General features: G+C 42.1%; 1 protein-coding gene across 13 annotated transcripts in view; it reads right to left on the reverse strand.

Annotated features, from left to right (window-relative positions):
* cacna2d2a (calcium channel, voltage-dependent, alpha 2/delta subunit 2a) overlaps window positions 1-26,994 on the reverse strand; it is a 909,486-nt gene that overhangs the window by 371,915 nt on the left and 510,577 nt on the right. Inside the window, exon 1 of one of the 13 annotated variants that reach the window (XM_059944504.1) lies at window positions 17,090-17,422. The exons of the other annotated variants lie outside the window; for them this stretch is intronic. The gene's annotated coding sequence lies outside the window, so the exon portion shown is untranslated. Of the gene's footprint in view, window positions 1-17,089; window positions 17,423-26,994 lie in introns of those variants that run through there. 13 annotated transcript variants of the gene reach the window in all.

The following is a 26,994-nucleotide window of genomic DNA, read 5'->3' on the forward strand; positions in this document are numbered from 1 at the left end:
AATCAGCAACATACCTGGAACATTATCCCCAAGTATCCCTACACACTACACCACTTATAATTATCATCATCCCAAGGCATATATCAGTCATATCCACCATCTAATCATGGAAACAACACCACATAATCACCAACACACTCACCACATAATCACCAACACACCCACTGCATAATCACCCAAACACTCCCCACATAATCACCAACTCAATCACCACATAATCACTAACACACTCACCACATAATCACCCACACACTCACCACATAATCACCAATAAACCCACCACATAATCACCAACTCACTCGCCACATAATCACTAACACACTTATCACACAATCACTGCATAATCACCAACACAACCACTGCATAATTACCAACACAATCACCTCATAATTGCTGATACACTCACCACATAATCACCGACACACACCACATAATCACTGACACACTCACCACATAATCACAATCACTGACACACTCACCACATAATCACCGACACACTCACCACATAATCACCGACATACTCACCACATAATTACTGACGCACTCACATCTTAAGCACTGATACACACTCGCCACATAATCACTGATAAACCCACCACATAATCACTGACACACTCACCACATAATCACCCACACACTCACCACATAATCACCAATAAACCCACCACATAATCACCAACTCACTCGCCACATAATCACTAACACACTTATCACACAATCACTGCATAATCACCAACACAACCACTGCATAATTACCAACACAATCACCTCATAATTGCTGATACACTCACCACATAATCACCGACACACACCACATAATCACTGACACACTCACCACATAATCACATAATCACTGACACACTCACCACATAATCACCGACACACTCACCACATAATTACTGACACACTCATGTCTTAAGCACTGATACACACTCACCACATAATCACCGACACACTCAGCACATAATCACCCAAACACTCACCACATAATCACCGACACAATCACTGCATAATCACTGACACACTCACCACATAATCACCGACACACTCACCACATAATCACCGACATACTCACCACATAATTACTGACGCACTCACATCTTAAGCACTGATACACACTCACCACATAATCACTGATAAACCCACCACATAACCATTGACACACCCACCACATAATCACCGACACAATCACTGCATAAGCACTGACACACTCACCACATAATCACCGATAAACCCACCACATAATCACTGATACCCTCCCATATGTTCACTCGTGCACCTAAATTTGTAACTGACACACCTGCCATGTAAGTACAGACACACGCAGTTTATATTCATTAATATATTCTGAATAAAAATATTGATATAGTCATGTGTAATCAGTAAGGAGCGCATAATATAATCAGGATATCCACCATATCATTAATATATATACCATATAATTGATACAGTCACTAATATATCGTCCATGCATTCATCACAACATCCTTGATATAATAGCAAAACCCGTGTACATTCACAGTTGGCACCTGTGTGTTTTATTTGCAATTCACCTAAGTATTCACCATGTTCTAAATAAACTAGCAAGCTAATGCATTACAAGTATATCTTATTGTCACTGTGAAGCTACCATCCTGAACACTGCTCAAATATCAGAGGCAGAAGGAGATGTTTCAGTCATATTTATCTTTGATAAGAAGACATCTGGAACTTTCGATAACAATCCTGCCTGGGATCACAGTAGAAATAACTGGATTGTTTCATTATTTAAGCTTTTCTTGTCATTATTTAATGGAGTGAGGTTATTAAGTGTCATGGTTGAGCTGGAGATTGTGAGGCCATAATTCCCTCCAGGTACGACAAGAAGCTCAGAGACCTCAGCTTGTGCAGCTGGATCCTGGACTTCCTATCAGATTGCTGGCAGGTGGTAAGAGTGGGCTCCCTCACCACTGCCCCTCTGACCCTCAGCACAGGTGCCCCCAGGGCTCTGTATCCAGTCCTCTCTGTATACCTGTGACTATGTCACCACCCATAGCTCCAATCTGCTAATTAAATTTGTTGACGATTCTACATTGATTGGCCTAATCTCAAATAATAATGAGGCAGCCTACAGAGAGGAAATCATCACCCTGACTCAGTGGTGTCAAGAAAACAACCTCTCCCTCAATGTTGCAAAAACAAAGGAGCTGGTTGTGGACTACAGGAGGAATGGAGACAGGTTATTGATATCAATGGATCTGAGGTTGAGAGGGTGAGCAGCATTAAGTTTCTCGGCATAAACATCACCGAGAATCTCATGTGGTCTGTACATACTGGCTATGTGGTAAAAAAGGCACAACAGTCCCTCTTTCGCCTCAAACGGTTGAAGAAGTTTGGTATGGCCCCCCCAAAACTCTAAGAACTTTCTATAGGGGCACAATTGAGAGCATCCTGACTGGCTGCATCACTGCCTGGTCTGGGAACTGTACTTCACTCAATCACAGGACACTGCACAGAGTGGTGCGGACAGCCCAGCGCATCTGTTGATGTGAGCTTCCCACTATTCAGGACATCTGCAAAGACAGGTGTGTAAAAAGGGCCCGAAGGATCATTGGAGACCCGAGTTACCCCAACCACGAACTATTCCAGCTGCTGCCATCCAGGAAACGGTACCACAACATAAAAGCCAGGACCAACAGGCTCTGGGACAGCTTCTTCCACCAGGCTGCATAATTCATGCCTACGTAACTATATTTCTGTTATGTTGACTATCCTGATGTTCATAATATTTATTACAAAATTACTATAATTGCACATTTAGATGGAGACGTAATGTAAAGATTTTTACTCTTCATGTATATGAAGGATGTAAATAATAAAGTCAATTCAATTCAATTCAAAATGTGGTTCTCAGAAACTGAAGGTTTTCACAGGAGAACAAAGATATGCAGGGGGTTAATGAAGATGATGCAAGATGTTGAAGGCACCGGGAGAACCATGTATCAAAACACATGCTTTGGATACTCTTGGGGTTGGGTGGTGGTGGGGGGGTGCAGAATGACTTGCAGAGGAAAGCCACAGCAGTCAGGTCTCTGCACTGTCTTCACCCAGAGAGTGGTGAGAGTGAGGAATGAGCTGCCAGCACAAGTGGTGAATACAGATTTGATTTCAACTTTTAAGAGAAATTTGGATAGGTATATGGATGGGAGGGGTATGGAGGTTGATGGGACTAGGCTTACTAATGGTTCAGCTCAGACTAGGTCAGCCGAAGGTGCTATTCTTGTGCTGTGGTGTTCTATGACAACCTCAATGTTACCGCTTTTCTGTGTGGGTCTCATTCCTTTTATTTATATCAGGAACAAGGCTCACACTCCCTCAAAGTTCCATCTCAAAGTTCAAAGTAAGTTTATTATCAAAGTACATGTCACCGCATGTGATTCTTGTGGGCATTCACAGTAAATATAAAGAAACACAATAGAATCAATGAAAAACTATCCCCTCTGGTTCAAAAGCCTAGTGGTTGAGGGTTAATAACTGTTCATGAGCCTGGTGGTGTGGGACTTGAGGCTCTTGTGCTTCCTTCCTGATGGCAGCAGTGAGAAGTGACCAAGGGCTAGATGATGGGGACGCTTGATGATTGACGTTGCTTTCCTCCTTGTAAATCTGAGGCAGTGCTCCATCCAGATGTGTTCATTGGTGGGGAGGGATTAATCGGTAATGCAGCTGACCGTGTCCACTACTTGATGTAGTTTTATCCAAGAGCTCATGCTTGCTTGTCCAACAGCTACAGTCAATAGCCCAATAGACTTTTTGGATTAGTAAATTTTCTGATGAGACAAAGGTTGGAGGTGTTGTGGATAGTGTGGAGGGCTGTCAGAGGTTACAGCAGGACATTGATAGGATGCAAAACTGGACTGAGAACTGGCAGATGGAGTTCAACCCAGATAATTGTGAAGTGGTTCATTCTGGTAGATCAAATATGATGGCAGAATATAGTATTAATGGTAAGACTCTTGGCAGTGTGGAGGATCAGAGGGATCTTGGGGCCTGAGTCCATAGGATGCTCAAAGCAGCTGCGGAGGGTGACTCTGTGGTTAAGAAGGTGTATTGGCCTTTATCAATCATAGAATTGAATTTAGGAGCCGAGAGGTAATGTCACAGCTATATAGAACCCTGGTCAGACCCCACTTGGAGTACTGTGCTCAGTTCTGGTCGCCTCACTACAGGAAAGATGTGGAAGCCATAGAAAGGGTGCAGAGGAGATTTACAAGGATGTTGCCTGGATTGGGGAGCATGCCTTATGAAGACAGGTTGAGTGAACTCGGCCTTTTCTCCTTGGAGCAACGGAAGATGAGAGGTGACCTGATAGAGGTGTATAAGAAGATGAGAGGCATTGATCATGTGGATAGTCAGAGGCTTTTTCCCAGGGCTGAAATGGTTGCCACAAGAGGGCACAGGTTTAAGGTGCTGGAGAGTAGCTACAGAGGAGATGTCAGGGGTACGTTTTTTATGCAGAGTGGTGAGTGCGTGGAATGGGCTGCCGGCAACGGTGGTGGAGGCAGATACAATAGGGTCTTTTAAGAGACTTTTGGATAGGTACATGGAGCTTAGAAAAATAGAGGGCTATGGGTAACCCTAGTAATTTCTAAGGTATGGACATGTTCAGCACAACTTTGTGGGCTGAACTTTATTGTGCTGTAGTTTTTCTGTTTCTTTCTTTCTGTAAGAAGAGTGCAGCTGAATGGGGTGCAGAAATTATGCAGGAGAGACCCAATTTGACCAACAACATAACCAAGATTATTGGGTGCTACAGTGTGTTTCAGATCAGATTAAATGAAGGGCCTGATTGCAGGATGTAGCAGTAGGAACTAACATGTTACTTACACAGTACAGTCAGACATGTCAGTTATTGATGAGATCTACACAGTTGGATTCAGTAGTTATTGGGACAATATTGTAAAAATTGGAAAGGTGCTGCAAACATGTAGAGCTAGTAATTGTTGGATTTGGAAGTTATCAGTGATGTCTGTCGTCAGATTTGACTATTCTTGGGAAACCAAATAGATCTAACTGTTCATGGCAGCTGTAGGCGATCTGGATTTAGTGAGGGTTAGGAATACAAAGTCAGAATTCATAGTTGTTGAGGCAACAGACAGGCAGATTATGTTGCAACAAAGAACAATCTTCCAGAGGAACTCAGTGAGTCAAACTCCTATCCCCTTCCAGATAGGGGGTGGGGGAGGGTGAAGGAATTGTTGAGATTTCAGGTCGTGACCCTGCATCAGAACTGAAATGAAGATGGGAGATGGCCAATATAATGAAGAGAGGGTGGTATGGCTGGACTGGGCAGAGTAAGTGAACTGAGATTGGGTGAAGAATGATGAGCAGAACGTAAGATCATAAGACATAGGAGCAGAATTGGTCATCCACCCATCAAGACTGCTCCACCATTCTATCATGGCTGATCCCGGATCTTACTCAATCCCATACATCTGTCATCTCTCCTTTGATGCCCTGGCCAATCAGGAAATGATCAACTTCTGCCTTAAATATATCAATGGACTTGGCCTCCACTACAGTCTGTGAAAAGAGCATTCCACAGATTTGGTACTCTCTGGCTAAAAAAATTCCTCCTTACGCCTGTTCTAAAAGGTCATCCCTCAATTTTGAGGTTGTTCCCTCTATTGCTGAATACCTGCACCAGAGGAAACATCCCCTCCACATCCACCCCATCTAGTCCTTTCAACGTTCAGTAGGTTTCAATGAGACCCTCAAATACTCTTCCAAATTCCAGTTAGTACAGGTCCAAACCTGCACACTTCATATGTTAACCCTTTCATTCCCAGAATAAATCTGTCAAACCTCCTCTGGACTCTCTCCAATGACAACTCATCCTTTCTGAGATATTTGGAGAAGGAAGTCAGAGAATCAGAACGGGAGAGCAGCGGGAGCCATTTTGATTTCTTCTTCTTCTCATCGGAGTTAAGAGAGGCGGGACTGCGCAGGCGTGTAACGTTGGGCAGTGAAGCGGGGAAGATTTAAAAAGGACACAGCCTTTTACAGCGGGTAGCAGAGGGAGCTGGGAGCAGTGAAGGCTTAACGGCTTGGCTCAACAGGCTTAGGCGGTTATAGGTGAGGTGAGGTAGGTTTAGTTTTCAGTTTTTCCTGTAAGCAGCAGATGGAATTTAAGAGAGAGACGTGTGAGGTAATATACTTTGGCAGAGAGAACAGGGAGAGGTTTATAGACTCAGTGGCACCAGGGATCATAGGCACCAAGATTTGAAGAAGGGCGAACATATTGAAACAGTTGTTTGCAATAGGTGTGGGACATGGGGCTCTGTTAGTAGAGTTTGGTAAAGCAGAGATCAGAGAGGTTTCCCTACATCACCATGTTCAGTTCCAGTCACACTAAAGAGGACACAGAGAATTTGACCAGAATGTTTCAGAAAATGAAAAATTTCAGTAACAAGGTCTGGTTGGGGAATCTGGGGATTGTTCTCCATGGAGCAAAGGAGACTGAGAGGAGACGTGAGGGAAGTGGTAGGAATCCAGAGGTTTAGGTAAGATGGAGGGAGGAAGAATGCTCTCTTCAGCTGAAGATGAAAGTGCTTTGCAAGAGATAAGGGATGATGTGTCAAGTGATGGCCTGGATTTCATTGCTCATAACAGGGGTGGAAAGAGACACAATCAAAGATTACAAGAGCAAAGTGAATCACTTTCTGCAGCAAGCAGGGAAGATTATTGGCTGCGGTCTACCACCACAGCAGGATTTGTATGCGTCTAGGACAAAGAAGCAGATGGGAAAATCTTTGAAATAAGTTTGCAGGGCTAAGGGAGTAGAGATGTGGGAGAACTGCATCTCCTTCATTTACAAAATGGCTTGGCAGAGGATGTGGTTCTTGTGTCACTTGGTGAAATTCTAACTTCCTCAGAACATACTGGTTCAATTTGACACCATTATCATAGAGAGCATCTTCACATCAGCCATTACTGTCTGGTTTGGTGCAGCATCTTCTCACAATACACAAAAACTACAGTGAACTCTCAGGTCAGCAGAAAAGGTCATTGACTGCAGTCACAAACAAGAGAAAATCTGCAGATGCTGGAAATCCGAGCAACACACACAAAATGCTGGAGGAACTCAGCAGGCTAGGCAGCATCAATGGGAAAAAGCACAGTCAATGTTTAGGGCTGAAACCGTTTGGCAGGACTGGCAGTCTACCATCACTGCAGGCCATGTATGGATTCAGGACAAAGAAGTGAGCAGAAAAAAAATTCATTGTGGATACTACCCACCTGCAAAATACCTTTTCTAAATGATCCCTTCTGGAAAGTACTATAGAGCTATTAAAACAAAAACTTCACATCATCTTAAAAGTTTCTTCTCCCAGGGCAGTTAATCTGATCAACCTTTCCAGTTAGCTCCCCAAGCCCCATCTACATTTCTCCCTCAGTCACTGCACTTTAAACCATTTTTATAATGCTGTTTACATTCTAAATACACACTGGTATTCATGAGTTTATACACATTTTATCCATATCTGTACTCTAACCTCTAACTTTATTAGCTTTTTTAATATATAATTCTTTATTTTTATAATTATTGAATGTTGTCTTGGTTGCATGCCACACTGTGACCAACCACAGCAAACACTTCATGAATATAAATGTACAGTATATGGTGAATAAAGCTAAATCTTGATCCTTGCTGTAAGGTTGTGGGGCAAAGGGGATAGAGAAGGGGTATAAGACTGAATGCATTGCTCTATTGGCAAACAACGTGGATTGAATGGGCCAAGTGGTTCCTTCCTGCTTTATGGTGTACCATTCAAGCCAATCCAACATTTATAGACATTAGAGATGTCAAATGAAAATCAAAAGAACTGCAGAAATAATGGTGTGTTCTGTAATCCATTCTGTGCACCAAATGCAATTCACAGACAATCATTTACTAATAGAATCTAATTTAACATCAAAGATTGAAGTAGTGAGAATGTTCAGAGAGTGCTGTTTTCACAAATGTACTGGTTCTACCATAAAGATATGCACTTTGATATTTCCACTAGTGACACCATTTCCTTTTTCATAGTTGAGTAAAAATATTTTCAATGAGATTCTCTCATCAACTTAATGCGGTGCTTTAGCCTCTAAATGTTTCATTAGATAATTAATGAATGTATTAACATCCCTGCACTTTTTATGTAATATAGGCACATCTACAGTGCTTTTCTTAGCTCCCTGGTGAAGACTTCCAACTGCATGCTAGAATGACACTGCTTAATTGGGGGTTTCTAGTGATTATTCAGAGAGACAATGGCCCCCTGTGGGCCAAAGCAGGCTGAATTGAGTAAAGCACATGCTGGTAAAGTTGATGTTAATAATTTTCAAATATATTGAGACAGCAAATTCTACCTCAGATATTCCCCACAGCAGACACTGACTACACATACACACACACACACACACACACACACACACACACACACACACACACACACACACACACACACACACACACACACACGGTCAAGTAGCATCTCTGTAGGGGAATAAACAGTTGACGTTTCAAGCCAAGGCCCTTCATCAGGACAGAAAGGAAGTTGAGTGTGACGGAGCCAGAATAAGAAGGTGGGGGAGGGGAATGAGTACAAGTTGGTAGGTGAGGGGAAAGTGGGTGGGAAGGGGGTATGGGAGAAGCTGGGGGGTGTTAGGTGGAAAAGGTAAAGGGCTGAAGAAGAAGGAATCTGATAAGAGAGTGGACCATGGTAAAATGGGAAGGAGGTGATGGATAGGTGAGGAGAAGAGAAGGGGTAAGAGAGGAACCAGACAGACAGACGGACATACTTTATTGATCCCGAGGGAAATTGGGTTTCGTTACAGCAGCACCAACCAAGAATAGTGAAGAAATATAGCAATATAAAACCATAAATAACTAAATAATAATACGTTAATCATGCCAAGTGGAATTAAGTCCAGGACCAGCCTATTGGCTCAGGGTGTCTGACACTCCAAGGGAAGAGTTGTAAAGTTCGATGGCCACAGGCAGGAATGACTTCCTATGACGCTCAGTGTTGCATCTCGGTGGAATGAGTCTCTGGCTGAATGTACTCCTGTGCCTAACCAGTACATTATGGAGTGGATGGGAGTCATTGTCCAAGATGGCATGCAACTTGGACAGCATCCTCTTTTCAGACACCACTGTCAGAGAGTCCAGTTCCACCTCCACAACATCACTGGCCTTACGAATGAGTTTGTTGATTCTGTTGGTGTCTGCTACCCTCAGCCTGCTGCCCCAGCACACAACAGCAAACATGATAGCACTGGCCACCATAGCCTCATAGAACATCCTCAGCATCATCTGGCAGATGTTAAAGGACCTCAGTCTCCTCAGGAAATAGAGATGGCTCTGACCCTTCTTGTAGACAGCCTCCGTGTTCTTTGACCAGTCCAGTTTATTGTCCATTCGTATCCCCAGCTATTTGTAATCCTCCACTATGTCCACACTGACCCCTTGGATGGAAACAGGGGTCACAGGTGCCTTAGCCCTCCTCAGGTCCACCTCCAGCTCCTTAGTCTAAGCTGCAGATGATTCTGCTCGCACCATGTGACAAAGTTTCCCACCGTAGCCCTGTACTCAGCCTCATCTCCCTTGCTGATGGATCCAGCTATGGCAGAGTCATCAGAAAACTTCTGAAGATGGCAAGACTCTGTGTTGTAGTTGAAGTCCGAGGTGTAGATAAGGTGTAGATAACCAGAATAAGGAATTGAAAAAACGAGAAGGGGCTGGGAGCAAAACTTATCATAACTTACAGAAACAGTTTGGAGGCTACCCAGATGGAATATGAGGTGTTGCTCCTCCAACCTGAGAGTGGCCTCACCCTAGCAAATGAGAAGGCCTTGGAGTGGCATGTTGGAATGGAAATGGGAAGTAGAATTAAAATGGGTGACCACCAAGACACCCACTTCATACACAATACTAAATGTGAGCCTTGGTAATTGAGGTAAGTTGAATCTACACCAGGCAACGTGTAAGACAATGCCCATTTTTTATTACATTACTAGGATCTACAGTATATGAAAGTATAGCTGATGCTTCACTCAGAGACTAAGACCAGCAAAAACTCTGCCAATGCTAAGCTTTCACAAATATTGAAGCTGGTAAGAGCAATATTTGGATCTGGACCAAAATGACGTACTAAATGAGATTGACACAAGAGGGTTCCTACTGTGATTAATATTGATAATGTGAGATTTTCACTCTGACTAAAGGATACTGAGTGCAGAATGGATTGAGAAGAACGGGTCCAATCACTGTTCATATGTCTATGTTCATACAGATGAGGAGCAGCAACATGTTGCAGAGCTCTTCAATTCCAATTGATTATGGGTGCTGTCTCAAAATCTTCGTAAAATCCTCTTCCACAGATCAACTTGTGGCATCCTTGAGAGATTTGAGAATAATTATTTTACAGCAACACTCCTGTTCACACAGGTGTTTGGAGGTGCCAGGTAGATGGAGATAAGGGAGTTGATTAAGCAATGGTGAGTCCAGCAGTCATTTGCATGTGGTTTTGAAGACAATAGACAATAGATGCAAGAGTAGGCCACTCGGCCCTTCGAGCCAGCACCGCCATTCAATGTGATCATGGCCGATCATCCACAATCAGTACCCTGTTCCTGCCTCCTCCCCATGTCCCTTGACTCCGCTATCTTTAAGAGCTCTATCTAACTCTTTACTGAAAGCATCCAGAGAATCGGCCTCCACTGCCTTCTGAGACAGAGCATTCCATAGATCCACAACTCTCTGGGTGAAAAAGCTTTTCCTCAACTCTGTTCTAAATGGCCTACCCCTTATTCTTAAACTGTGGCCTCTGGCTCTGGACTCCCCCAACATTGGGAACATATTTCCTGCCTCTAGCGTGTCCAATCCCTTAATAATCTTATATCTTTTAATCAGATCCCCTCCCATCCTTCTAAATTCCAGTCACTCCAATCTTTCAACATATGACAATCCCACCATCCCGGGAATCAACCTCGTGTACCTACGCTGCACTCCCTCGATAACAAGAACGTCCTTCCTCAAATTTGGAGACCAAAACTGAACACAATACTCCAGGTGTGGTCTCACCAGGGCCCTGTACAACTGCAGAAAGACCTCTTTGCTCCTATACTCAACTCCCCTTGTTATGAAGGCCAACATGCCATTAGCTTTCTTCAATGCCTGCTGTACCTGCATGCTTACTTTCAGTGACTGATGAACAAGGACACCTAGACAATTGTATGATCTCTGGCCTGGACAATAGTATATTCTAACTGGGGCCAGCAGCCGTATTGAGGTATGCCACAACTACTGCTTGTCTTCTCGCTAAAGGAAGGTGTTACCCATGACCAAAGCATCTCCTATGCATTGTATCTAGAGAGGTCCCTGTTATTTAAGTTTCACAGTAAGAGCCTGGAAAATGTAGACTACTTCTCATATCTTGGGAGCTATCTCTCAGCAAATGAAGACATGTTAATGTTGAAATTAACCATCACCCTTAGTGTACAAGCATAGCCTTTGGCCATCTGAGGAAAAGAGTTCTTAAAGATCAAGACCTCAAACATAGTAGAACATTTCTGGTGTTTTGGGAAACAGTAATTCCTGTCCTGTTTATACTTATTATGTACCTGGTATGTCCTGTATATAGAACCTTGAGAGGCATAGAGCAGGTAGGTGGTCATAGTCATGTTTCAAGGATAGGAATCAGAATCAGAATCAGGTTTATGCGTCATGAAGTGTGTTGCATTGTTCCAGCAGTAAAGTGCAATACATTAAATATTCCACACTTTAAAATATGCAACATGCAGCAGGGGTCCCTGTTTTACAAAAGTACACATTAGGCCACTTCGCTTTTACTAAAGACCTACATTAGTACCTGTTTTCGCTAACCAAAAGAAATCCTAAGAGGATTTTTGCTTTTACGAAAAAAAGCGCCCGCTTTAAACTTGTGCTTACCCCGAGAAAGACTACCATGACCATGAAGCCTTGCGCGGGTAGGTGTGTGCTCATGCGTGTACGTGCTGATTTTTTTTCTACAAATCGTTTTTTGCTTAAACCTTCCTGATTCTGGTAAGTGAAACTACAGTGTACATACATTACTTCTACTTTATATAGGAAAAAAGGCACCCGCTTTAAACTTGCTTTTACCCTGAGAAAGACTACCATGACTGTGAAGCCTTGTGCGGGCAGATGTGTGCGCATTTGTGTACGTGCTGTTTGTTTAGGTTTTATGTGCTATTTGGTATGATTTGGTAGGTTATTTTTTGTGTCTGGGAATACTCAAAAATTTTCCCATATAAATTAATGGTAATTACTTCTTCGCTTTACACCATTCCAGCTTACGAAAGGTTTCATAGGGACGCTCTACTTTCGGATAGCGGGGAAAACCTGTATATCAAAAACAAGAACTGCAAAAAAGAGAGCAAAGATAGTGAGGGAGTGTGCACAGGTTCATGTAAGGTTCAGAAATCTGATGGCAGAGGGGAAGAAGCTGTTCCTAAAACTTTGTGCGTCTTCAGGCTCCTGTACCTCTTCCTTGTTGGTAGTAATGAGAAGAGGGCAAGTCCTGGATGGTGGAGGTCCTTAATGATGGACGCCACTTTTTTGAGGAATTCCCTTTTGAAGATGTCCTTGATGCTGGAGGGGCTACTGCCCATGATGGAGCTAAGTTCACAGCCCTCTTCAGTTCTTCAAGTTCAAGTTCATGACCAGCTTGACATCATTCAACTGTATACATGTATACCATTAAACAAAACAATGGTCCTCTGGGCCAAGATGCACAATACAGTACATATAACACACACATAACTCATAAAGTAATATTACGACAAGTAAATTAACAACTAATAAGATGCATTTACAACACAAGTTAAACAGTATAAAAGCCACCGGTGTTTCATACGTGATGAGACCTGGGCAGTGACAGGGAGTTCAACGGTCTTACTGCCTGATGGTAGAGGGTCAAAGAGATTGTTGAATGGATGGGACAGATCATTGACAATGCTAAGGGCCCTGCATAGGTGATCCTGTGCAGTTGTCCCTCCATAAACTGCATCAATATGATGGGCCCAGGATAGATCTTGAGAGAGGTAAACACCTAGGAACTTCAAACTGTTCACCCTTTCCACTGCTGATCCCTTGATGAGGACTGGTGTGTGTTCCCTCGACTTCCCCTTTCTGACGTCCACATTCAATTCTTTGGTCTTAGAAAATTAGTATAGGGTTAGAGGAGGGTGAGGAGAAAGATTTAAATGGGACATGAGGGTAACTTACTCATCCAGGGGGTGGTGGACATATGGAACAAGTTGCCAGGGGAAATGGTAGAAATGAATACAGTTACAACATTGAAAAGGCATTTGGACAGGTAAATGGATTGAAAGGCTATGGAGATATGGGCCAATTGGAGGCAAATGATCACATGAATGTGTTGGGCCTAAAGGCCTGTTTCTTTGCTGCACAAATCTATGGTTTGATCCGTTTCTTAAACATGGACAATCAATTTAACCTGTTAGTGTGAGGTTTTGTTTTAGACTGCTGGAATTATTTGACAAACCTACATTCTCTGCATATATTAATTCAATACTTTAGGAATTGGCTCATCCACCAAAAAGCTATAAGGATATTCAGATATTCAATGTAATACCAATGGCACCACAAGTGTCTTGGCGTTGTGTATAATAAATGGGAGTCGTTATGCCAAGAGACAGGTTTGTAGCATGAAGGTTGAAACAGTGTGAAAGCTTTCACAAGGGAGTTCCAGAGAGTAAATGACTTAAGCTTCTGTCAAACAGCAGCTGTAAGGCAGACTAAATCTAGGACATAATAGTCTCCAGCTTCCACAGCAGTAAGTGTTCAGAGTGGTTGATGGGGGTGACAATGCAGCAGGCTGCTTTGTGTTGAATGAGTTGAGGCCTCTTCAGTAGATTTCAGAATCAGAATCAGCATTTGTAACAGTATTCAGGTAGGCTGGTAGAAGGCATTCTATGATAGTCCTGATGTGTCATGGAAATTGTTTAGGAAATGTTTATCTACCCTTACAGACATACACTCAGTGGCCACTTTATTAGGCACTCCTGTACACCTGCTCAATAATGCAGATACGTAATCAATCATGTGACAGCAACTCAATGCATAAAAGCATGCTGATGTGGTCAAGAAGTTCAGTTGTTGTTCAGACCAAACATCAGAATGGGGAAGTTTGCTGATGACACCACAGTTGTTGGCTGAGTGAAAAATGGTGATGAATCAATGTACAAGAGGAAGATTGAAAATCTGGCTGAGTGGTGCCACAACAACAACCTCTCTCTCAATGTCAGCAGATTATTGATACCAAGAAGCAGATTATTAACTTCAGGAGGAGGAAATTGGAGGTCCATGAACCTGCCCTCATCAGAACCTTAGATATGGAGAGGGTCAGCAACTTTAAATTTCTCAGTGTTATCATTTCAGAGGATCTGTCCTGGGCCCCATACATAAGTGCAATCATGAAGAAAGCACAATAGTGCCTCTACTTCCTTAGAAGTTTGCGAAGATTAGGCAAGACATCTGAAACTTGGTCGAACCTCTATAGATGTGTGCTGCAGAGTATATATTGACTGACTGCAGCACAGCTTGGAATGTTGGCTTTGACTTCTTTTGTTAGCCATGGCTGTGTCATCTTGTCTCTTTGGGAAGTATACATCCTGTGACTCCTGATTTCCTTTTAGAAATTTCAGCCTTTATTTGTGATTAGACTCCCCTTTATTCCCACTCTGTCTCCTGCCGGTTAGCCAATCTTTAATCTATGCCAGTATCTTTCCTGTCATTCTCTTGTTAAGCAGCTTCATGTGCAACACATCCTCAGACTGTGCTGGTCGTTGACACTAAAGACAAATTATACTGTATGTTTTGATGTACATGTGACAAACAAATCTTAGCTAAATTAATCTATAACCTCCTCACACAACAACCCAGATTTGTAACATCAAAACACTAGTCATTAATCAATACTGGAATATTACTCCCCCTGCTAACACCTTGTACAGGTTCAGTTCAGGGTGTGCATGGTAGCATGACACTAGTACAGCTCGGGGAATTTCGGAGTTGGGAGTTCAAATCAGGTGCCGATCTGTAAGAAGTCTCCATATGTCCTCCCTGTGGAATGCATGGGTTTCTCCAAGTCCCCCCGGTTTCCTTCCACGATCCAAACACGTACCGGGTAGGTTAATTGGTCATTGTAAATTGTCCCAAGATTAGGCTAGGGTTAACTGGGTTCATCTGGGGTGGGTGGTTTGAAGGTCTAATCCACACTGTATCCCTCAACAAACAATTCAACAGGTACGGCCGTCCTGGTACTGGTTTGCAGTTAGAGACCTGTAGGAGGTTGATCTCAGTGGTTATATTTCAAAATCCATAGCTTCCAGTTACAGCCCACCTTGGATATGTGGACCTTTATTCCTCAAAGGCTTATGCAGAAGAGAAACCACTCAGTCAGAGGCTTCCTGCCATTCCTCTCAAAATCAGCATTAGATTTAATACCACTGGCATACAGGTATCTAGTGAAATGTGTTGTCTTGTGGCAGGAGTACAGCGCAATACCTCAGAATAATAATAAAAAAACTGTAACCCACAATAAAAAGTACTATTTGCATATAAAAAGTAAATTAAATAAGTCATGCAAAAAGAGAGCAAAAAAAGTGAGGTTGTGTATATTGCCCATTCAGAAATCTGATGGTGGAGCGGAAGATGTGACTTCAGGCTCATCAGGCTCCTTGATGAGAAGAGATTCACTCTAGGCACTGAATCTGGACACAGCAAAGTCACTGTCCACTGAGCATCTATGGAGGTAAAAGGTGTAAATCGACACTTTGGGTCGAGACCCTGCATTGGGACGGACTGACTTATTTATTTATTTATTTATTTATTTAAAGACACAACATAGAACAAGCCCTTCTGATCCACCAAGCTTCGCCATCTAACAATCCATTTATTTAACTCAAGCTTCATCACAAGACAATTCACAATGACCAATGAACTTAAACCTACTAACTGGTACATCTTTGGACTGTGGGAGGACACTGGAGCACCCGAAGGAATCCCATGCTTATATGGGGAGAATGTAGAAACTCTTTACGTATGGTGCTGGAATTGAACTCTGAACTCTGATTCCCATGAGCAGTAATAATGTCATGCTAACTGCTACATGAAAAGGAAGAGGAAAGATTGCCAGTGTTTAGCTATATGTGGACTGGGAAGGTGAAAGCTGGAACCATGTGAGGAGGGAATGACAGGCAAATGGAACCAGACCATTGAGTTTAAACCCAACCAGGCAGAATGGGGATGTTCTTTTTCCAATCTGTATTTGCTTTCTCTGTAGAAAAGAAGGATGTGGATAGACAGCCCAGTGTGGAACTGGGAAAGAGAATTAAAATGACATTCAATCAGAATCCTAAGATGGCCATTGTGGTCAAGTTCTCCCCAAAATGGCCAGACAGGTGGCTGTGGAGGTCAAGTCACTGAGTATATTTAAAGTGGAGCTTGATAAGTTCTTGATTAGACTGGGCATCAAAGGTTACAGGGAGAAGGCATAAGAGTGGTGTTTAATGATATAATAAATTAACCATGATTGAATGGTGGAACAGACTCAATGGAGTAAATGGCCTAATTCTGCTCCTATGTCATATGGTCTAAACCACTTAGGACTAATTATTTTCCTTATTTCCACGAGTGAGAGGACAGGTTATAGACCAGACTTTTGCTGCCTGCTTGTCAGCATTTACTAGTGTTGACTTGCTGCCCATGGACAAAGGAAAACATTTGCTTGTCCTGCACTTTGCATCATACTGAATCATATGAGACTCTGTATGATGAAAAGCATGGGACAAGCAAGCCCTTCCCATAAAACGTGAAAACTACTGTCCCGTTTTTCCACATCCCCGACTAAATCATTATCACCCTGAAGTTCAAACGCATTAAAAATCATTCAAAAATTACAAAAATCAATGAAGCAATTTAAAAACATAAATAATATTTAAAAGCTTATAAATAATTAAAATATTCCTCTTTGAAATAATGCAAAGTTCTAATTCTTACCCTTTTCCCTTTCAGCCAAGTCTCTCCATTTTAGTCAATTTGTACTCTACTACTGTCCATTGATCAGCACACAGATGGTCAAACAGTCAGCAAGTTCCGGAGTACTGCTTCAACCTGGAATCCTACTGTCCCTAATGTACACAGGGGGAATGTCCCACTGTTTAGCATCAAGATACTGGCATTTTGTAGAAAGCTCCGCACAAAATGTCCCAGAAGATTTGGTCTGGCTGCACCAAATAGAATGAACATGAAAACAATACATGAAAATCCAAATCTTAAGTGCATGACAAAGAAAACTGTAAAACTAATCCCAACTTTTTGACGTGATTAAAGCTGATGCAATAAATACTGTCCTCTGCAAAAATCTGTTGCTAGCAAAACAACAGAAGGTCACTGGGAGGTGGTCACACAAAATGAATGTGATACATAAGCATTTTATGGGGAAGAGCAATAGCTCAACTTGCCAATGAAAGCAACCACGGGTGACTGAAGCATTTACAGAGAACATAGACCCAGTAGAGAAAGCTTGAAAAAGGCAAAATGTCAGCTACAGAAAGCCAGGAACTGGTGACTAGAGAGTTATAAAGTGCACGAAAGAAACTCAGTAAAGAGAGATGCCAAGTATGAAAAGAAAAAGAAACACATTCCAGTTGCAATGACCTAATGAAGTGACTGAGCTAATGAAGTGATTGAGAGGTTGCGGTCTAGTTTTGCTTCATATTGATGTGTTTGTCAATCAATGCATCCTTTTAAAATTACTAACAAGACAGTTGGCAGGAGAAATTTGGGACACTTGAAAATAGATGTTGATATGGTAACCGTAAATAAAATGGCATGTTGCATAATTATTTTTTGTTAGTATTGGCATTAGAGTAGAAGGAAGGCCAGGAATGGTTGTTTTCCATCCTGGAGTTGACAGGAACTATCCCCTTAAATGGGAGAATTATATGTTTCTGCACTGTGGGAATGTTGGGAGAGGAGAACCACGACATTCTCAACAAGTGATGTCAATATCTGCTGTCTAGTCAAGAAACTACAAGAGTCTGTTAATCTGAACAATGACCTTGAAGATGACAGTATTAGAGAGAGCCTGCTTGGATTATTACAGATGGCAAAACATTGTGATTTGAACCAAATATGGGCCAGAGAGATTAGTGTGGTTGAGTATAATGGGCGCAGGGATATGATGGGCTGAAGGGCCTGTTTCTGTGCACTATGAATGGTGATTCTATAATGACAAAAGAGATGATTAGAAATTGGGTGCAAGAGCAAACCTCACTACTGACACAGCTGAGAAAATGTTTGACAGACCCTGAAGCCTCCTTTGTGAAATGCCATTTATCTAAACTGAGTAAATGATATTATTCACAGGAGAATTGACTTCAGATCAATGCCAGCTATCACAGCGATCTCATCAGTCCCATTCCCACACTTATTTCAATAGGTTTCAATAGGTACATTTAATGTCAGAGAGATGCATATCATATACATCCTGAAATTATTTTTCTTTGTAATAATTCACTTATTTCCTGTAAGTCCACTTTCTCCCGCATTCCTATCAGCCTTCCTGATTCTCTTGCACAGGACATCTACACCAGGGATAAACTACAGCCATCAGTTAACCTACCAAAAAGCACGTCTGTAGGATATGGGACGAAAATAAAAGACTTAGGAAAATCCATGTACCTCCACTTCATCCCTGCTACATTCTTGGATTGAGTGTTCAGCCTGGTTCTGAAAGAATGTTTTACTATCTTCCACTCTCTCCCTTGACTACTCGGGATGTTCCCACTCACTCTTGGACTCTGGTGGAAGTCAATATTCCTAGAACTTGATAAAATGCCAGACTTGCATTTAGTTTTCTTAATAATTTCTAACTACATAGGAAGAGGCTGTTCAGCCCATTGAGTTGATACAAGCTCTGAGCAATCACATTCTCCCATGTATTTCCCTGTAACTATTCTTGCTCATGTGCTCAACAATTCCCCTCCGATTATCCCATCACTCACTTAAACTGGGCGTAATTCACACTACTATGCTTTGGGGTCATTTATTGTATCCAATGCTCCCAGTGCAGCCTCCTCTACGTTGATGAGAGCTAATGTAGATTAGGGGACTGTTTCACTGAGTGTCTTTGCTCCAATAGTCCCAGTAACAAACCATTTTAATTCCACTTCCCATTCTCATTTCGATATGTTGGTTATTGCCTTCTCTACTGCCGCGATGAGACCAGTCTCAAGTTGAAGGAAAAACACCTCATATTTCATCTGCGTAGCCTCCAAACTGATGAACATCAATTTTTCTAACTTCTGGTAATTTCTCCCATACTTTCACTTTCTGGCTCAGCTCTTACCCCTTCTCTTCTCCTCATCTGCCGTTAACTCTCTCAGGTACCTTTCTTCCTTCTCTTTCTCCCTGTCCTCTCCAATCAGATTCCTTCTTCTTCAACCCTTTCCCTTTACCACCTCTCACCTCCCAGCTTCTCATTTTATCCCTCTCCCCCACGCATCCACCTACCCCTTCACCTGGCCTCATCTATCGCTTGCCAGCTTGTATTCCTTCCCCACTTTCTTATTCTGGCTTCTTCCCCTTCCCTTCTAGTCCTGATGAAGGGTCTCGGCCCAGGCCATCTCCTCCATAGATGTTGCCTGACCTGCTGAGTTCCTCTAGCATTTTGTGTGTGTTACTCTGGATTTACAGCACCTGCAGAATCTCTTGTGCTTGTAACTTACATTATGTGTCATTGGAATGTGAGGGGAAACCAGGGCCGCAGGGAAAAACCAACAGGCCTTCAGGGAGAAAATTATTACTGCCTGAAATATTCCACAGTTCAGAGTTCAATTCTAGTGCCACATGTAAGAAGTTTGTACATTCTTTCCATAAGTGTGGGCTTCCTCCTGGTGCTCTGGTTTCCAGCCATATTCCAAAGATGTACAGGTTAGTGGGCTGATTACAGGGTGTAATTGAAAGGCATGGGCTCATTGGGCCTTAAAGGCCTGTTGTCATGTTTCATGTCCAAATAAAAATAAAATAAATTGTAAAAATTGTTTTCTTTCAGAACCGCTAACCCGAATCTCTCTTTGTACATTTTGTTTATTTCAATCTCCTTTGTTCTTTAAACATACAGTTAAGTTCTTTACTTTGTCATTTACGTTACAACAGTTCTAAGCCCCTTTAGCCACCTTGTTTCACTTCATACATCTTTAATGGCTTTAAAATCACTTTCAGATTTCTACTTTGTACTTGGAAATTTGTTATTCTTTGCCAATTTGCATTGTTCAATTAGCATTTTGTCATGGGAGTCCTGGAGTTATATACAGTACAGAAACCAGCCCTTTAGCACAACTTAATCTATGGTAACCAAGTTATTTTGCTGAGTTCATCCCATTTGCCTACATTTGGCCAGTATCCTTCTAAAACTTTCCTATTTATGTACTTGGCAACATATCTTTTAAATGTCATTATTGTATCCGCACCTACCACTTCCTCTGGCAGCTCATTCCATATACCCATCAGCTTCTCAGTGAAAAATTAATCCCTAGATCCTTTTTAAATCTTTCCTTTCTCATCTTAAACTTACGCCCTAATTTTAGGCTCCTTTACTTTGGCAAAACGACTCGCCATCCACCTTATATATTCCCATCAGGATTTTATAAAAACCTGTAAAATCAATTGTCAGCCTCCTACACCCCAGGGAAAGCAACTCCAGCCCGCCCAGTTACTCATGATAACTCTAGCCCTCCAATCCTGGCAAAATCTACACAAATCTTTCCTGCACCCTCTGTAGCTCACTCACACCTTTCCAATAGTGTGGTGACCAGAACTGCATACAATATTCCACTGCGGTCTTACCAGCCTCCTATACATTTGCCTTGAACTTTCAGCTCATCAGTTACTTCTTTTCTGGTGAAGTACTGTTGCGTTTGATTGTATCTTGTTTCTTACTTTACTGTTCCAAACCTGGTGGTGTTTTTTCTTGATTGCTTTTCCAGTAAACCATTCTTGTCATCTAATATCTACCCATCACCCCCCAGATTAGATCCAGGAATTATATGTGAATTTATGTGTCTAGATATACAGGGCAGAATGGGCTTCTGGACCAACACGCCCACACCAGCCAGCAACACACCTATTTATACTAGCCTGATCAAAGGATAATTTACAATGATCAATTAACCTACTAACCTGTAGGTCTAAGGACTGTGGGAGGAAACCGGAGCACCTGAAGATGGATAAGTCACCTGGACCAGATGGTATACACCAGAGGGTTCAGAAAGACGTGGTTGAAGAGATTGTAGAAGCATTAGAATTAATCTTTTAAGAATCAATTGATTCTGACATGATTCTGGAAGACTGGAAAATTGCAAATGTCACTCCACTCTTTAAGAAGAGACAGAGGCAGAAGAAAGAAAGTTATAGGTCTGACCTCAGTGATTGGGAAGATGTTGTGTTCAATTGTTTAGGATGTAGTTTCGGAGTACTTGGAGGCACACAATAAAATAGCCCATAGCCAGCATGGTTTCCTTAAGGGAAAATCTTTCCCAACTGTTACGAATTCCCATAACTGGATCACTTACTAGCAAAGATAGAGAGGTCTGTTGAAGTCTGATGGTACTATTTTTAAAAGTATTTATTGATAAAGAGCACAAAAAGAAGATTAATGCAAACATACAGATAATATATGTCGTCAATACTAAATCTAAGCGCGGGTATAATAATAACCGATAAGAAATAACTCTATCGTTGTCTAGGGGTTACTGTATTGTCCGATGGAAAGATAAGTCACTATCAGTTCGTCCAAGCTGCAGCGTTGTTGGGTTTAAAAGTGATGCGGTTTAAACTTGCCCAGGTCTTTTAAGATGCCAATCCATTGAGTCAGGGGTCAGGGGAGCGGGCTTCCCCGTTGTTAGCTAAAAGCTGTTTTCCGTGGTTCCAGCCACTGATTCCAGCCATGGAATCGAACGCACGTGGCTTCCTTCAGATGACTTCCTGCTGTTACGTGGTCGCTTAACGTTTCTTCTGGTGCGTCAGAGGGGCTGTTCCACAGACCCTCTTTTATCCTGACTCACAGGGTCTCAGATGTCAATCAGGTTGAGATGATGCAATCTCTCCACCAACCTCCCCCTGGGTTCATTGCCTGGGGCTTCGATGCATCGCACAGGATGCAATACACAAGGCCATCTCCAAGAGACAATAGCCAGTATCAACGGGTCCGCCTCTCGGAGGCCGGGACACATTCCACTCTTTGTGAATTCTGCATGTCTTTCTCTCATTTCCTGGGTCTCCTGAACGGACTCAATAGTGATCTTGCGATTCTCACAAAGGAGGGGGCTACCCCGCACCCTTCGGCCCCTCAGAGCTGTGGTACATTCATAACACAACAAATGTATTGAAATTCTTAGAAGAAGTACAATGGGATAGACAAAGGAGAATTGATGGATGTTGTGTACTTGGGTTTTCAGAAGGCCTTTGACAAGGTGCCACACATGAGGCTGCTTAACAAGTTAGATATTAGCATGGACAAAGCAGTGGCTGATTGGAAGAAGGCAAAGAGTAGGAATAAAGGGAGCCTATTCTGGTTGGCTACCTATGACTAGTGGTGTTCCACAGGGTTCTGTGTTGGGACCGCTCCTTCTTATGTTATAAGTCAATGACTTGGTTGACAGAATTAATGGGTTGTGGCCAGGTTTGTGGATAATACGAAGATAGGTGGAGGGGCAGGTTGTTTTGAGGAAGTAGAGAGGTTATAGAAGGAATTAGACAGATTAGGAGACTGGCCAAATAAATGGCAGATAGGATACTGTCAGCAAGTGTATGGTCATGCACTTTGGTAGAAGAAATAAAAGGGTAGACAATTTTCAAAATGGAGAGGAAATTAAAAATCTGACTTGCAAAGGGACTTGGGAATACTTGTGCAGGATTCCCTAAAGGTTAATTTGTAGGTTGAGTAGGTGGTGAGGGAGTCAACCTCAATGTGAACATTTATTTCAAGATGACTAGAATATAAAAGCGAAGATATAATGTTGAGGCTTTATAAAGCACTGGGGTAGTGGCCTCACTTGCTGTATTGTGAGCAGTTTTGGGACCCTTATCAAAGAAATAATGTGATGACATTTGAGAGGGTTCAAATGAGGTTCACAACAACGATTCGTGATTCGTGATTCGAAAGGCTTGTCATATGAAGTGCATTTGATTGCTCCGGGCCTCTACTCACTGGAATTCAGAAGAATGAGGGGGTAAGGGGGTCTCACTGAAACCTATTGAATGTTGAAAGGCCTCGAGAGAGTGGATATGGAGATGATGTTATATATGGTGGGAGTCTAAGACCAGAGGGCACAGCCTCAGAGTAGCAGGACATTCTCTTAGAACAGAGATGAGGAGGAATTTCTTTAGCCAGAGAGTGGTGATTCTATGGAATTCATTGCCACAGGCAGCTGTGAAGACCGAGTCATTGGGTATATTTAAGGCAGAGGTTGATAGATTCTTGATTCATGAAGGGGTACAGGGAGAAGGCAGGAGACTTTGGCTGAGAGGAGAAATGGATCAGCCATGACAAAATGGCAGTGCAGACTCGATGGGCCAGGTGGCCTAGTCCTGCTCCTATATTTGTGGTCTAAAAATGTATGTGCATATTTCAAAAATACCTGCCACTTGTTAACTCAGTATCTGCTATGATGTTTGAAGTCCTCTATCCTTTCTCTAGCTTGAAATTTGCCTGAAAATTTGTTCCATCAACTCCTTCCCATTATTTAGTGGGCTATGGCACCAACATAGCAATGTAACAGCTACTCGATTGCTCCTCAGTCCAACTGAACTGATTCCATTTGCACTTTACAACTACCCTATTTATCTCTAGTGGTATAATAGTTTTCTTCTTCTGTACTGACATGCCACTCTAAGTCTGTACTTATCCCCGTCTTTCCCAAGTACCTAGACAGGAATATGAAGTGTCCAGTACACTGCCTCCCTGAACCACTTTTCTGCGATTGCCACTGTACGGCTTTCGATGTATCAGGAGCCTGAATGACCATGTCTCACACAATGTGATTCCATTCCAAATGCTTCAAATGTGCTCTTTCTAATCTTCAATTTCTTAAATGGGAGTAGCCTTCAGTCAGGTACTGTGCCTCATCCAGTCACCTATCCTTTTTAGTTCAAACAAACAAGAAGTTCAAAGTTCAAAGTAAATTTATTATCATAGTATGTGCAGTCTCTCTGCCTATAAAAGTATTCACTGCTCCCCCCTTGGCAGTTTTCATGTTTTAATGTTTTACAATATTGAATCACAATGGATTTAATTTGTTTTTTTTGATCAACAGATAAAGATTCTTTTGTGTCAAAGTGAAAATAGATCTTTACAAAGTGATCTAAATTAATTACAAATATAAAACACAAAATAATGGTTTGCATAAGTATTCACCCCCTTTAATATGACACACCAAATCATCACTGTGCAGCTGATTGGTTTCAGAAGTCACATAATTAATTAAATGGAGATCACCTGTGTGCAATCAAGATGTTTCAATTGATTGTAGTAAAAGTACATTTGTATTGGGAAGGCCCAACTGCTGGTGAGTCAGTTTCCTGGCAAAAACTACACCATGAAGACAAAAGAACACTCTAACTCACTCTGTAAAAAGGTTATTGAAAAGCACAAGTCAGGAGATAGATACAAGAACATTTTCAAGTGACTGAATATTCCTTGGAGTATAGTTAAGTCAATTATCAAGAAACAGAAAGAATATGGCACAGCTGTAAATCTGCCCAGAGCAGGCTATCCTTAAAAACTGAGTGATTGTGCAAGAAGGGGACTAGTGAGGGAGGCCACCAAGAGACCTATGACAACTCTGGAGGAGTTACAAGCTTCAGTGGCTGAGATGGGAGAGACTGTGCGTACAATGTTGTCCGGGTGCTTCACCAGTCACAGCTTTATGGCAGAGCGGCAAAGAGAAAGCCACTGTTGAGAAAAAAACTCACATGAAATCTCTTCTAGTTTGCCAGATGGCATTGGGAGACTCTGAAGTCAGCTGGAAGAAGGTATGATGATCTGATGAAAATAAAATTGAGCTTTTCAGCTATCAGACTAAAGGCTATGTTTGGTGTAAGCCAAACACTGCCCATCATCAAAAACACACCATCCCTACTGTAAAGCATGGTAGTGGCTGCATCATACTGTAGGGATGTTTCACTGCAGCAGGCCCTTGGAAGGCTTGTGAAGGTAGAGAGTAAAATGAGTGCAGCAAAATACAGGAAAATCCTGGAGGAAAACCTGATGCAGTCTGCAAGATAACTGTGACTTGGGAAAAGATTTCTTTTCCAGCAAGAGAGTGACCTCAAGCATAAAGCCACAGCGACACAAGAATGGCTTAAAAACAACAATGTTAATGTCCTGGAGTGGCCAAGCCAGAGTCCAGACCTAATCCAATTGAGAACTTGTGGCTGGATTTGACTCACAATCCCTATGCAATCTGACAGAGACTGAAATGGTTTTGTAAAGAATGAGGAGAAATTGCAGTGTCCAGATATACAAAGCTGATAGAGAGACCTATCCACACAGACTCAGGGCTGCAATTGCTGCCAAAGGTGCATCTACTAAATACTGACTTGAAAGGGGTGAGTAATTATGCAATCAATTATTTTGTGTTTAATAATTGTAATAAATTTAGACCAATTTGTTTTCACTTTGACATAAGTCTTTTCTGTTGAACATAATTTTAAGAAATTGTTAATTTAATTTCTTTTGAAGAGAAGTTAAAGCCTGATCTGTGCTTTTGCTGTCTGGTCTGCCATTGGCGACTGCGCTCACATGCTGATCCACGTGAAATCAATCAGCCCTGGGTAGGTGCGAGGGGTGGTACAGTGAGGACACAGAGAAAGCATTCTCTGGAGAGATTCATACCAAACTCACACTCTGCAACTGGACTGTGTGGCCTCAGGTTGCCCCAGGTCAGTTGCCAGTTGAGAGAAGCTTTATTGATGGCATGTCAATGGCTATATTTCATTAGGTGTTTGAGAAGATTTGGTATGTCACCGAAGACGCTAACAAATTTGTACAGATGTACCGTGGAGAGCTTTCTAACTGAGTACCATCACCATCTGGTACGGTGGCATCAATGCACATTATTAGAAAAGCTGCAGAGGGTTGTAGACTCAACCAGCTCCGTCATGGGCACTAACCTTCCTGCCAATGAGGACATCTTCAAAAGGCGATGCCTCAAAAGGTGTATCCATTATGAAGGGCCCGCACTTTTTTTATTATTGTAATTTATGTGTATTATAATTATTGCTGTGACAAAACAACAAATTTTACCACTAATGTTAGTAACAACCAGATTCTGACTACATTTGTTACAGCCCCCTCTATGGCTTCTCATTCACCTACCTAGCCTGATGTCTCTTCAATGTTGTTATTCTGCCTCACTACCTCCTCTGGCAGCTCTTCCCAGATACAAACTACTCTTTGTGTGAATAATTTACCATTCAGATCCCCTTAAAGCTCCTCCCATCCACCTTAAAGCTATAACCCCTGGTTTTTGACACTACTTCCACAGGAAAGACTTGAGCTCGCAACCCATTCTACCATCATCTTGTATACAGTACATCTGACACATCGTATCTCAGCTTCCTTTGCTCTGCAGAGAACAAAGTCTTTCTAATCTCTTGTTGCCATTCAGCCCTTCCAATCCAGGCAACATCCTTGTGATTTGGTTTTTGTACCTTCCTGAGCTTAATCTCATTGGTCTTGCAATGTGGTAACCAGAACTGCAAGCATTACTCCAGCTTTAGACCAAATATGAAGAAATAGCTTTGTCACACGCACATCAAAACATTCAACAGAACTGGAGCAACAGGTCCACTGCTATCTCATTGGCTCTTCACTCAATCCTGGAACATCTGGACAGCAA

Source organism: Hypanus sabinus, chromosome 19 (genome assembly GCF_030144855.1).
Source record: "Hypanus sabinus isolate sHypSab1 chromosome 19, sHypSab1.hap1, whole genome shotgun sequence".
NCBI lineage: Eukaryota > Metazoa > Chordata > Chondrichthyes > Myliobatiformes > Dasyatidae > Hypanus > Hypanus sabinus.